This window comes from Haliaeetus albicilla, chromosome 18, assembly GCF_947461875.1.
Source record: "Haliaeetus albicilla chromosome 18, bHalAlb1.1, whole genome shotgun sequence".
NCBI lineage: Eukaryota > Metazoa > Chordata > Aves > Accipitriformes > Accipitridae > Haliaeetus > Haliaeetus albicilla.
This window is the reverse complement of record NC_091500.1, coordinates 12952500-12966901: the sequence shown is the minus strand read 5'-3', so window position 1 is coordinate 12966901 and position 14402 is coordinate 12952500. Positions and strand designations below refer to the sequence as shown.

The 14402-nt window shown below is 44.8% G+C and overlaps 1 long non-coding RNA gene across 1 annotated transcript; it reads left to right on the top strand.

The window, feature by feature from the left end:
* The first annotated feature begins 7745 nt into the window (after positions 1–7745).
* LOC138689710 (uncharacterized) lies at positions 7746–13980 on the top strand. The gene is made up of 3 exons (XR_011328610.1): positions 7746–7885; positions 8635–8819; positions 12943–13980. It is a non-coding gene; the product is annotated as an uncharacterized lncRNA (long non-coding RNA).
* The last annotated feature ends 422 nt before the right edge of the window (positions 13981–14402 follow it).

Sequence of the window (14402 nt, the reverse complement as noted above, 5' to 3'; positions counted from 1 at the left end):
AGCTGATATCCATAAAAAGCCACTTCAGCTGACAGAAAGGGTACAATACCCTGGTTTTAAGTGCTGACTTTTAAAAATCTGCTTCGTAAAACTTATTTTTGCCTGGGCCACCCAGCTCTGTTGTTCTTTTATGCTGCAAGGAGCAGCTTGCATCTTCCCCTCCAGCCATTAGCAAACAGTCTGCGGGGGGGAGAAGGCAGCGGTTAAATCTCTCGTAAACCGAATGTTCACTCTCACAAATCACCTGGTGGGGGGAAGAGTCTGCCTTTGCACATGTCCCTCTTAGGTATTCTGTGCATGCTACAGTTTCTCTCCCATGCAGCCCAGGCAGTTTTCTCAGGATTATGTGATTTACATTCCACATAGGTCTATGTGGATCCATACCTCTCAGCAGGAGTGAATTTTACAGATTTACTGTACCAGCCAGAGGCCAGGGTAGGATTTGAATTTTTTTTCTTACCTAAATGTGATTCACAGCAGAGTCTCAAGGGCAGAACATCCCCCAGCTGCTGCAGGCTTAAACTCCTGGGAAAATCATACCTGTCCGAGGTGGAAGGTCCTTCCCAAGGCATAATCCCTGCCTAAGACTTTTTAAAGGAGCTAAAGAAAACTGAGGGCTCTGACACATGATCAAGTCATTGAATATTAATGAGCTACCATGCATCAGCTGAACCACAGCAGCTCCTGCATACTTAATTGTAGCCCATTGCTACCGCCAAGGATAACATAAAAGTATTACCTTTTTCACTGAAGTCTGGTGTGACTCATTTTATCTACATTTGCTACAAACTAAAAGCACACACACAGAGCCAGCTACTGCCACTCAGCTGACGTGTGGGAAGTCATGAAGCTATGGTCACAGGGGATATAGGGAAATCGGTAGTCAGGTTCATCAAAGTTGCTCATGCACTTCTGAAATGCCATGTCAAATGTCAGTACTGTAGAAAAAGCACTAGCAAATATCTCCTGACTTAAAAAAGACATCCTTCAACTGTCAGGAGAACAGCCGCAATGACATGCTGAGCACTACTTTGACTTTGCCTCTACAGTGGCTCTGTTCCTAAACTCTCCCTCTACCTTAGGAGCTTGCACCTCACCCCAAAAGACCTTGCTTCTCACCAGAACTCCTTTGCATGGCCACCATGGTCTTGACAAGAGGATGAAGAGATGGTTTGCAGACCAGTGCAGCCCCATCTCAGTAAGATGTCTCAATCTGGTCCTCTCCTACTCAGTATGCGGCAGAGCTTAGCTTAGCTTTGAAATAATATTTTTTTAAGTTTATGCACACAAACAAGCCTTGTAGGTTACTGAGAAAAGCGGCCTTTCTGGATTTTGGAGGTGGGTTTTTTCGTTGTTTTTTTTGGTTTTTGCTACTGCAGAAAATGGCACATGGGGTCTATCCACAAGAAATGTTTTGCTTTTAGATAATACCAGCCAGTGGGGCGGGGTGTAAGGACACTAGTAGGCTATTGGTATTTAGGTGATCTCAGGGGGCAGAAGCCACTGAACACTCTTAAAATGGTGTTTCTAAGGAAATCAGGTAAATACACTATGCTACAGTGATCATTGCCAGTTTATGAACACAAATGCTAGGATGGGAGAAGTTTCTATGGGCCACCACTGTAAGACATGCTGGATTGCTGCTTTCAAAATTCCTTCCCTGAAATATATGCTTCAAGTGTGGCACTTCAACATGACTTAGAGTTCTTTATATTTGTTCCTAGTTTGATATTGTGCAGCTTATTTAATGCAGTTCAGCCTCAGTATTCTAAGGGAACTGAGTATTCTTATGGGCCTGCACCCAAGAGAGATAAAATCTCATCTTGAGCTTAATTCAAGCTAGCAGCATGCAAATACACCAGTACAGTGCATGGGTGTCTGTGACATCTGTGCATCTAGACCTCCTCTGCACTAATCCCCAAAATTTCCTTCGGTAGGGTTAGTTTACACTGAGATAATTCATGGTGTAGAAATCTCTTTGCAAGTCCATTCACCCCTACTTCCTGTAAAAACTGATTTAAAAAAAAAAATCATATTCCCTTATTATATATGCATTATTAGCATTCTGTCAACCTTACTGATGGCTTCCCGTTAAAATCTGAATTCTCCAATACCTTCTAAATAGACATTCTAAGGTGGGATTTCACAAAACATATCATTAAGTGAATTTTGCACAAACCAAAGTCGCTGAGAAAAAATTACAGAAAGAGTAGAGTTACAGCAAAGCTAGAAGGTTTTCAGAACAGCAACAAAAAAATCAAGCCAAAGAATCACTAACCAAGAACTCCTTTGCCATTGTCACTGCAAAATGACTTCACCAAGTAGACAGGACCACTCTGCTTTGACTGATGAAGAAAGAATATTGAGAGGCTAATGTCAATGTGAAAAATACATTTGCTTCTTTTCATACCATTTAAATTCCAGTTCTGTTACCGTACCATATCGATGATATGCAGGAGTAATATCTATTGAAAACATTATTTTATTTTACTTCCAGAACTCTTAGCCCTCTGAGAACTTCATCCCTTTCCATTTAAGATAGTTTAAGACCTTATATGAAGGCATGATTTTTGCAAATAGCCTTCACTCTTTGTACATTGTTATATCAAAGGACTTTTTGCAGCCTCACTTTCTGTCCTCTGCTCATGTGCGTTTCTTGGAGCCGTGGATCCCAGGAGCACAAAGGAACCCCGCAATGGCTGCGCAATGGTCACGCCTGACACGCAGTTTTGAGGATCTGTCTCTGGTGGCTGCTTCTAGGCAGAAACACTGATCGTGCCCACAGCACATGGTGTCATGCCCACTGCCCTTACATCTCATCAGGGATGTCTAGCTCCTTCCGTGAACTACATGTGGAATAGAAATGCATGGTTTTCCTGAGATCAGAGGGCATAAAATCCTCTGCTTTCTGCCCCCCCCCCCCCCCCCCCATTGCACTAGAGAGTATCTATACTTAGAAATTAAACCATACCAAAGCCTGTTCCTTGGGCTTACAGGTCACAGGTTGCTCAGAGCCCCGTCCAACCTGACCTTGAACATTTCCAGGGATGGGGCATCGACCACCTTTCTGGGAAACCTATTCCAGTGTTTCACCACCCTCATCGTAAAAAATTTCTTCCTTAGATCTAGTCTAAATCTACCCTCCTTTAGTTTAAAACCATTACCCCTTGTCCTATTGCAACAGGCCCTGCTAAAAGTCTGTCTCCATCTTTCTTATAAGCCCCCTTTAAGTACTGGAAGGCTGCAGTGAGGTCTCCCCAGAGCCTTCTCTTCTCCAGGCTGAACAACCCCAACTCTCTCATGCTTTCCTCATAGGAGAGGTGTTCCAGCCCTCTGATCATTTTTGTGCCCCTCCTCTGGACCTACTCCAACAGGTCCCTGTCCTTCCTGCGCTGAGGACCCCAGAGCTGAACACAGGACTGCAGGTGGGGTCTCACCAGAGCGGAGCAGAGGGGCAGAATCCCCTCCCTCGACCTGCTGGCCATGCTGCTTTTGATGCAGCCCAGGATACGGTTGGCTTTCTGGGCTGTCGAGTGCACATTGCTGGCTCATGTCCAGCTTTTCATCCACCAGTACCCCCAGGTCTTTCTCCACAGGGCTGCTCTCAATCCCTTCATCCCCCAGCCTGTAATTGATACCGGGGGTTGCCCTGACCCATGTGCAGGACCTTGCACTTGGCCTTGTTGAACCTCATGAGGTTCACGTGGGCCCAGTTCTGGAGCTTGTCCAGATCCCTCTGGATGACATCCCATCCCTCAGGTGTGTCAACCGCACCACTCAGCTTGGTGTCATCTGCAAACTTGCAGAGGGTGCGCTCGATCCCACTGTCTATGTCATTGATGAAGATATTAAACAGTACTGGTCCCAATATAGTCCCCCGAGGGACACCATTTGTCACCGCTATTGGTGCTTCCAAAACAGGTTGTCTGTGTTCAAATTGCAACTGGGACAAGATGTTCCTGCAGAATCAAAGATGCCTCTGACAAGACTCAGGTCTAACTGAACTTCAGTGTTCAGATGCAGCTCCTGACACTTTACTAGTATATGCCTAATAGATCATTTTCAAGTTCATTATCTGCTTGACAAATAACAAATAACTAGCACTTTGGTATTTACCTGTAACGCAGCTGTGGTAAATGTCTTCACCTGCTAAGAAGGAGATGAGAAAAAGCCCTAAACTGGTTACCAAGACGGAGGTTAGCATTTATGCAACTACTGCTTCTCCCTAACACTGAGCTTTGATTCTCCAAGGTTGAGAGATTATTTCTATTTTTTAATTAAGATTCGCAAGATAAAGACAAAGTTGCCAAGCTTTTCGCGTTAAACATCAGGTAGAGAGGGAAAATGCATGCCCTAGGAAAAAAAGACGCTGTGAGGCAGAGGGGGGGTTTCTTTTTTTAAATAAGCACGATAAAAGCGTTTAGCAAAAGTAACAAATGTGAAGAGGAAAATAATAAACACGAAGAGGGAAACTACGCGGGTCCTGCAGTGAGGACAGGACGCTCATTTCTCAGCTGTGCCTGCTCAGAAAGGGACCATTTGCTGCAGGTTTAGAGACTCGAAAGTCGCCCCCTCCGCCCTGGCCGAAGTCCCGTGCAGGTTTCCGCAGCCCGTAATCCCAGGGCTCCCACGGGGCTGGGGGCTGCGGCCGCACGGGAGCGAGTGGCCGGAGCCCCGTCGCCGGTGGGAAAAAGATCGGCGCGGCTTGCAAAGACACGGAGCAACACGCTCGGGAAGAGAACTCAGCGCAGCGTCCGCCCCGACGTGATTTTTTTTGTTGTTTTTGCTCAATTGCCGGCGTGTTGGCCCGCCAGCCCCCCGCTTCCCTGGGATTAGCGTGGAGGCTCCGGCGCGGGAGCGGTTCCAGACTGACCGGCGAGAGAGACAATAGACAAAGCCGGGCTCTTTCATCTGGGGGCTGCTGGAGCGGAGCCCTGACAGGTGATGGATGAGCAGAAACCCGCACGACTTCCCCACGTCCTCCCCAGCGCGCCGCGCTTTATGGCGCGACACACTGCGCCCATTATCCCGCCCCGAGCCCCCGGCTCCCCCCCGGCCGCCCTCCTCCTCCTCCTCCCCGGGGCGGTGGGGGGGGGGGGGGGGCGGCTGCGCCCTGCGCCCGCCCCGCCGAGCCCCCGGGCCGGAGCCGGGAGGCGCCCGGGGGGGCTTCGCGCTGCCCTGCGCGGCCCCGCTGCGAGCCGGTGCCGCAGCACCACCTACGGCCGGCGGCGGGGGCCGCGCCGGCGGGAACGGGACGAACGGCGGGAACGGGACGGAACGGCGGGGGGGGCACTGCCCGGGGGGGTCGGCGCCGCTGGCCGCGCCTCGCCGCGTCCGGGCATCGCGGGGCGGGCGGGGGGCTGCTGGGGGGGGGGGGGCTGCGCCTGCGGGCGAGTCTGGGTCCGGGTCCGTGGGGTGGGAGCGTCGGGGGGGGCGTGTCCGTGTGCCTGTGGGGGTGTCTGTGTGTGTCTGCGTCTGTGTGGGGGTGTCTGTGTCTGCGTGCCTGTCTGTCGGTGGGGGGGTGTCTGCGTGCGTCTGTGTCCGTAGGTGGGTGTCTGTGTGTCTGTCTCTGCGGGGGGGTGTCTGCGTGCGTCTGTGTCCGTAGGTGGGTGTCTGTGCGTGGGTGTCTGGGGTGGTGTGTCTGCGTGTGCGTGCGCGTGATGCTGCCGTCGGGGACCTCCCAGCCATCCGTCCTCCTGGGTCTTTGCTGCCATCAGCCCCATCAGGGCTTTCCGCCACCTCGGGCTCAGAAGGGCCCCGTCGGTTCCTCTGTCGCTTGCGGTGCTCCACGCTTTGGGGTCATAACCGCCATCAGATGTGACCGTTGCACAAATGCTATGGAACAGACCCCTCGAGGGGCCCCGGGGGAGACTGTTTAGAGAGGAACAGGAGCACAAGAGGGGGTTCCTCCTGCTCCATCCGTCCCTGGAGGGCTGAATTCAGCCATTCACAAGTCTCAGCTCCGGAAGATTTTAGCCTGTGCACGTGGTGCTTGTCCAAAAAGACAAAAACTACCTCACCTGCTTGGCAGGTCAAGACTTTTCGGTCTGGTTGCTTCTATATGAGGAGATACCCATTAAGCGTCTTTACAGCAGCTTGGTTAGCTCTCCAGTGATACAAACATTTCACTCTGCCATTCAATCACTTCCCTCAAAATTGGCTGAAGTCTAAGATGCTCTAAAGTACCTACAGTCCTCTTGGATGTGTGCTCCAAGCTCATACTTACTAAGAAAAAAAAATTAAGCTTTAAAACTTCTGGTAGCACAGCAGTAGTGCCACTTTGGAAGCTAAAAAGGGATCTCTGATTAGCAAGCAGGAAATTCCCTGCAGTTCAGCCTGGTTTTTTTCACTCATTTTTTATTCTATTTCAGATAAGGAGACAAGAAGGACTAAGTACAAATATTGTAAAAGAGATAATAGTGTAATTAATTGGACTTGGGAGGGGGTGAGGAATGAATGAAGAATGAGTGACCTTTAAAAAGAGCTGCATTTAATGGAGGGTTATGTGTACAAAATTTAGAATATTTATATCTGTCATTGTTAACACAGGTATAGAAATACCACATCCATGGCCTTTTTTATTTATCAGCATAAGGGTGTGCATTCCCTGCAAACAGGAGTTGTTGAGCATAGCTAATTTGGCTGGGGTTTTGTGCTTCAGGAATAAATCACAGAGAGGACTTAATGTTTGTCTTCGATGTGCACGTACAGTGGAGTCGTTGCACCTGTAGATGATGATTCGGAGACGTAAGAAGCAGCTTGGGGAAGCAATGAGAAACCATCTGAGCTTGCTACTGATAGACCTTGATTGATGTGCCCGGTATTCCCTATGTTACTAGTCAATACACAGAAACTAATACTTCAGCGAAACACAGCAAATGTGATTAATATAGAGGCCTTTGAGTCCACCGTGTTATACAGGTGACAGTTCTATAAATTCAGACTTCAGGTCAGCAGTGAAGAATGCATGCCATTACACTGAATAATAATACTATGATGCCGAATGAGAAAGCATGAATATAAAGGACAGCTAGATGGACTGGAAAAGCAACAAGATAGAAAGTTGAGGTGAACTGCTGCGGCTTTGAAAGGTAAAAAAGTAAACCTGATTATCAGCTTTTGGATTGTTTTGCTTCTTACCACTGGCAATTTCCTCACCTCACAAAACACACAGACCTGTTCTTACTAATTTCATGATGCACATCATATTGTTGATGAACAGATTTTATTTAGATTTTGTCAGCACATAAACAGGTAATTTAAAAAGCAGTGCAGTAAAGCCATTTTAGGCAGTGATGCTAGTATTTTAAATTATAAAAATTTGGATTTGATACAATGTTAGAGAGACCTTCAAAAAATTCAAGCTCTGGTTGGCATTGCGTACCAAATGTTACCCTTTTCATTGAACAATCCAGCTGCAAGCCATATGGATTTACCTAAAAAAACCAAAAAAACCCCACAAAAAACCCAATTCCTTTATTTTTACAACTTGCAATAGATGACTTCAGATTGCCAGTAAGGTTTGTGCCCATCCTCAAACCATTGCTGGCATTTCCACCATGCTGTTAGATGAATTTGGTTGATGCACTCTCTTCTGCTCAGTTTAAGGCATGGACTGGTGGTATTTATGAAAAATTTTCTGTGCTACTTTGCAGAAAGTGGTTCTAATCTAATTAATAAATGGTTTAAACATTTTGTATTTTACTGTGATTAGCGAATAGAGATCGTTTCGAGACCCAGGCAAAGTTCTCTAACTGTTACCTTGCAGGTTCCCTCCCGCCCCCACCCTATAACTTGCTCACTTTCTGGCGCTGTGATTTCTGCATTCCTGAGACCAGCTTTAATAAGGGTGTAGGGGTGGTGAAGCACAATTGTTTGCAAGCACGTAAGTTTTGCTTTGAAATCACAGGAGAGCTTGACATTTCTAGCAGGTGGAACTTCCACTTGTGTAAAGCTGCTGGATTCAGTCCAGAGAATTTGGCTTGGATGAGTGAATAAAGCTGAACAGAGAGGCACTGCTGGGCATAGTCAAAATCTTAAATTAAAATTAAAAAGCTGCTTGCTTTGTCATACGTGTGTTTCTGATGATTTTAATGAAACTATTCACATAGGGGAATTGTGCAACATTTCTCCCATTTTCCGAGGAACGCTACCGTATTATATAACATTGTGCCACTGATGTTCGGCTAGCTGCACTGATAAAAGTTAGCTGTGTCACAGTATTCATTTTAAATTGCCCTGATAATATGTTTCCATAAATTACAGCATCTGATCTTTCTATATACAGTCCCTGTCCATGTGTTGAAACTTCAACTTGTTCCCTACTGTTCTTACTAATGAAAAACATTGCTATAAGCAATTTTCTATATACATATATTAATTTCAGATTACCGAGATTGCCTAATTGGATTATAATTCTCTGTCAAATATTTCTGACAGAGAATATACAGTACAGAATTTGGAAAACATCTTTATCTCATGATGAAACCAACTTCCAGCAGGTTTTGTCAGACATATTCCCAAGAAAGCCTTCACAGTTCTGCAAGAAATTATCCTGCATAATGCTAATAAAGCAGAATTAGTTCAGGTTGCTGCTGACAGCAAAAAAACTTCTCAATTGTTTCACCCTATCAGGCTCCCACACTTGGAAATTATTACAAGCAACTGCGAGGAACAAGAAAATGAACATGGGAGAAAGTGGAGAGAGAATTTTCTTTCCTCCAGTTACTCTTGGCACCTTGGGATGAACATCCTAAACTGGATCCCAATGCAGTTATATCGGTGAAATCACCTCCAGTGGAGCACTTCTTAACACACAGGTAAAAAGTTGGCTTGGTTTTATATGAATTCTGATTTTTGCGGGACTTCTGGATTATGTTTTATTATGCAACACTGAAACAGTAGGGTTTTAAAAGAGAAGATTCTTTTTCTCAAAGTATTTTTGAAGTAAGATGCTGCACACATGTGCTTTACTAACTGATGTTCACAGGCAGGAGTTCAGTTGGTTGGAGGGAATGAGGGCTTTGGTAGTTTTTGGTTTAGTTTTCTGGGAGGCTTTGGTTTTTTTTGCTGGTTTCTGTTTGAGATGCTGCAGCTCTGGTCACCTTGATAGAAATGGTGAATATTGATGCAAATTACATCTTCTTGTGATTGCCGGGAAATCAGGGAAGATGGTGAGCCTTTTACCACCATGTCCCGCTCACTGTGGTAAGATAGCGTTGCAGTAAAGAAGGGTATACTAAAGCTCTGACTAGCATTAAATAACAATGAATTTTGCCCTTTCCTATTCACAGTGTCTGTACTAAACAGAGCCAAAGCATGAAGTGAAAAAATTATTAACTGATCATCCTTGGGTTATGCCAAATTTAAGGAGTTGTGTGGCCCAAGAGGAAATGGATCTGTAGAGCAAAACTGTTGGTGCTGAGGACGTGATGCCCCCTGTATATGTATTTTGGAGGTTTTACTTAAGGCCAGATCTATTCTGGTGTCATGGACTGAATGCTCATTAGCACCTAGAGCTGTGAAGTGAACTTCTGGAGCACATCTCCTGGCTTAGTATCAGAGGAAAGGAGTTGTTTCATGTGCTCCAAGAGAGCTCCACCACATGGGCAAGAAAGTTGCTTCAAAAACTCCATCTCCCTGATCTAAATTAAAAAATTAATGCATACACCCCCAAATATATAGTTTAATTACTACCATGGGGCCTGGTGTATATGGATGCAAACTTTGCCGTGTCACTCACCCTCATCTTAGATCCAGCCGTGGGCTATTGTGTTTGCAAAAAAAGCCACAACCGTCCTGCCCCCACCGCACACACGTCTCATTTGCAAGAGAAGGGGTGGTAAATGCAACTCACATTTCCTCGACTTAATCTGCAGATTGGATATTAAGGAAGTGGGAAGTGTGTGTCTGATGACCTCAGGCTATGTCTATGCTTGAAAATAAAACATGCCACAGATTATACCTTGGCTCACACCCATACACGTAAGCTCTCTTCCCTCCAAAACCAGGGTCTCCTCAGGTAAAAGCCTTGCTTTCTTGTAATGAAGTTGCACATCTCTCTTAACCATTTCCTGCTTTTTTTGTTGTTGTTTAACATTTTTAATTTGAGAATTGAATAAAAACATCCATCACAGCCAGATAAATCCTCTCTCTTCCTTCTGTCTTCAAAAGAGTGGCACTACCATGCTACTACAGCTTTTTGTAATCAGATTGACAAAACTTCCAGAAGCAGAAGAGCCTTATTATACACCCTGGCAAAGACTGGTGGAATGGGACATGATGATGAAATGATATTCCTATTTGGGAACTCAGTGTGGTGTACCCATCCCTTATTTAAGCATTCTTACTCTGAGGACCAGACCGCAGAGCGTGCGAGCACAACTTAAGTCTGCAGCACCTAACACTTGACCTCAGAGACCAATGCATCTCAAATCCTCCACACTTTGCACAAAACTAATACAACTCAAGCCTTTCCTGCAGATTCTATGTAATTTGCAAATTGCTTTGCTTCCCTGGCACCCATTAAGATGCTGCTGATGCCCAGGGGCCCCAGTCATCATTGCCTCTAGTGTTGGCACTTCTGTAGGTGCTGTGGTCTCTCTGTTAGGTAAAAATTGCCTTTTATCCTCAGCTCACGCTGAAATCTTCTCTGTCTTCTGCTATTTTTGACATTTTTTTTTGTTTTATAACACCAAAAATGGTGGTATACATTTGGTACACATAACACCAAATATTTCTACGCAGACAACATAGTTAAACAGGGTTCAAGTGTAAACTGCCAGTATTTTGCCTCAGAAAGCAGTGCTTGGTATAGTCACATCCTCTACTTGGATAAATTAGAGTTGCTCATTAAATAGAGCTATTCTGATTTGCATTGGTCCAGGAGATGGTTTGATATGATGTGAAGAAAAAGTTCCTAAAATTTAGACACAGCATCCCGATGAAGGAATATATTCCTTGTATTTGGTATAGACAATTTCTTGATTTAAAAATCTCTGCATCTATAAAACGCCTGTCCATGGTCACTTTAAAATTGCACATCCAATACTTGTCCATATCAGGAGCATTAATTCCAGTTAGGAGTGAAGGCTTAAGAACTACCTCTTTAGTCTAACATCTGGATGTTCAGGGGGAAGTATTTATTTAAAATCCATTTGTCTAGTAGACACCTTACAGACAATCAACTTAGCATGAACATGGTTGTATAGACAAACCTGCCTATCAAAATCACACCCCCCCCCCCCCAAATCCAGGCTAACCCAATCACTTAAATGAATCTCATAAAGGAAAAACATACTTAGAGTCATCAGTAGTTCATTGCGTGAAGGAAGGTATATATCAAAAGAAGATTTGCAAAGGCCTGTCCTAATGCCCAGTGTTGTTCAATATATTTATAAAAGTCATGGACAATGGGCTAGAGAATACTTTCATTGCATTTGTAGATAATACTAGTGTGGGAAGGACTGAAAATGCAACAAAAAGACTCAGGTACAGCTTGCTACTGAAAAATGGTCCTATTTTCCCCAGGCCATTCTTTCCCTCAGACACAATCATTCACGTAGCAGTTGGAACTAATGTGACCAAAAAAACCCTGAAAGGATTAGTTTTCAGCTGCATATTGTAGACTGCAAAGTGACATGACACCTGGCTCTGAACAAGGAGTAGGGTGGGAATGCGTGAACAGAGCTGGGGGCGGTGGGGGAGATGCCCTTTTCAGCCACAGACATTGTAAAGGGACCCTGCAATTGCACCCTGATAATACCCTGAAGGCTAGAAGTAGAGTTAAAGATAATCTTGACAAATGGGAAATTCACTGAAAATAGGATTAAATAGGATAGGAGCAAAGTACTGTACTTAAGTAATATAAATGACCATTGTAGGTGGATTACAAGATTGCAGTTCCCCCTTCGAAGTTTATTTTATTTCCATGCTGACTTCCAAGTGCACCATCTTGATCCTGTGCCTCTGTGCTACCTATGTGAATTTTGGGTTGTCTTTCCAGTTTGGTTATGATTAAGTATTAGGGCAAACCAGAGAGAAGGCTGTTCTACAAGTCAGTGAGCCGATACTCAACCCGCTGCCAATGGTTACTGCAGATAGCATCTGTAGTAATCCTTGTGTCCTACAATTGTTTCACCTACAGCCTCCAGTTTCTGCCTTTTCAAACAAGGCAGGAGAGAAAAAATTTGCTCTCACAAGCGAAAATCACAACCTAAACAGTATGGTTAGAAGGCTTCATGTCTCTCATGTTGCATGTCCACAGTTAAACCCAACGCTGAGGTCTTTCCTCAGTCTTCAGGTAGCCCTTACTCAGGTGGAAACCTTGTGGAAGGGCTCAGCTCACCAGAGCTCTCAGCTGCCTTCTCCAGGTATCATCCTCGCTTATATTTAGGCTTTATATTAATTTGCTTTTATAGACAGGCACCTCAAAGATGTACCTGTGCCCTTCTATCAACAGGGTACAAGGCCTATATAGTTTCCTACATTGCCCTCGTTACCTTCCCACTATGAATGAAGCAGTATTATGTATGTCTAACGTGAGATTTCTTTTCTTGGGCTTTTACCAGAGGGATAATAATTTATTTTCCTAGCATTTAGATTAAAGGAAAGCTATTTCTTTTTTTTGAAGAATTACCTTCTGATGTCATTTAAACTGATGGAATTACACTAGAATATAAACATGCGCAAAAGAAGAAACTCAGGCTCCTAAGCTGTGTTTACATAGGCGTCTGAGTGAGGAAACCCTTTTTCTGAGCTGCACACACATCATTCTCCACGGAGCGTGGTTTGCATAAAGCTGTATTGTTCCGTCTTCCAACTCACTCAGAAGGCTTTTTGTGTTTTGGCTGTCTTCTCCCCCCACCCCCAATACACAGCCCATTTTTCTCTTTTTAGCCTTACTGCTGCTGTGTCCTGCTTCTTTCTTTGGCCTCTTTGCAGGATGTAGCAGAGCTCAGACTCCCACCTCTCAGCACAGGAACAGTCTCTCTCTCAAACCAGCCTGCAGCCTGCAGCCCGCAGGAACGCGCCCTTACATCAGCCCCGGCCGGGGACCGGGAGCTTCTCCAAACAGATCCCGAGACCCTCGGCTGCTGGCAGCAACGTGAACCGCAGGGTGGGGAAGGCCGTGGCTCACCATTTAGCCTATGTCAGCAGTAACTCACACACCCCTGGTTTTGCTCTACAGGCATATAAAAAAAACCCAAAAAACAAAGAAAACATGGAACGTGTAATACTGGATTTAAGTTTGCTTCCAAAACATTGTGCTCAACAGCTCATGCTGAAAAGAGAGAAAGGTCTTCGCCAGGGAGGATCAAGGAGTGGTGGAGCCGAGATAAAGAACGGTTCGCAAAATTCAGCTCTTGTTTGGCACCCATGGTTATTAAATCCATCACTGTAACTATTAGATTTTCTTTTGTTCTTTTCTTACTTATTTTGACTATCTGCTGATAATAATTATATAGCAGCAATAAGAGAGCGAGAGTAACATTTTACCCATATTCAATTATGCCACACTTCACCTTTCTCAGAGTAAATTAATTTTAATTCATGGCTTTAGCAAACCACTTTTAAAGGGCACTCAAATAAGGAAGAAAAACAAATGTAATCTCTCTGTCTCCAGTGTACTCATGCAAGCCCTGTTAACCCACTGATTAAATGATCTAGCCTTGCATAATTATCCCTGTTATATGAACTGGTAAACAAAGGCAAAAACGTGGCTTTCCTAGTGAAAACCAGCACGACGGTATCATATCAATTAATTTCCATTGAAGCTTTAAAAATATTATTGTTAGAATGTTAGTATTTCAATCTGGATAAATTCTTACGTTTGTAATCAATTATGGTGTTTCAGCAGGGGATGAGATGACATGTAAGTCCCTCATATTTTAGACCTCATGGCAGAATTTGTACTTCATCCGCTGGCTACAGTTTTACGTAATAACACTTAATAAAATTGAACATTTTCCTTGATACAAATGAACGTATTCTGGCGTTTGTTTAAAGGCATAACTACAGAAGAGGTATAATGTAATACAAACCAAATGTCTGATGAACCATTTTTTTTCCCCACCCAACATCTCTGTCTTCTTGAACCACAGTTCTCTGGAGTGAGATTCAGAGTGCCTACGTGAAAAGGCTACGTCACTACTAATAAATTGAACGGGTCTAGTTTCTGGCTGGTGGGCTGACTGGCATGATCTGGCTACAACCATACCCTTATTCTTTCTCTGCCTCCAAACCAGCACTGTCACAACTGATGGAGCAAAGCCTCGAGCTGCAGGAGGACCTTCTCGGCTACGGGGCTGTGGGCTGGGACTGAAGCATGCCAGGCACCGAGACACTCTCGGCGCTTACACCCGTGCCCTGGCCCCATGCAGTGGGACAGCTGGAGTGTCTGC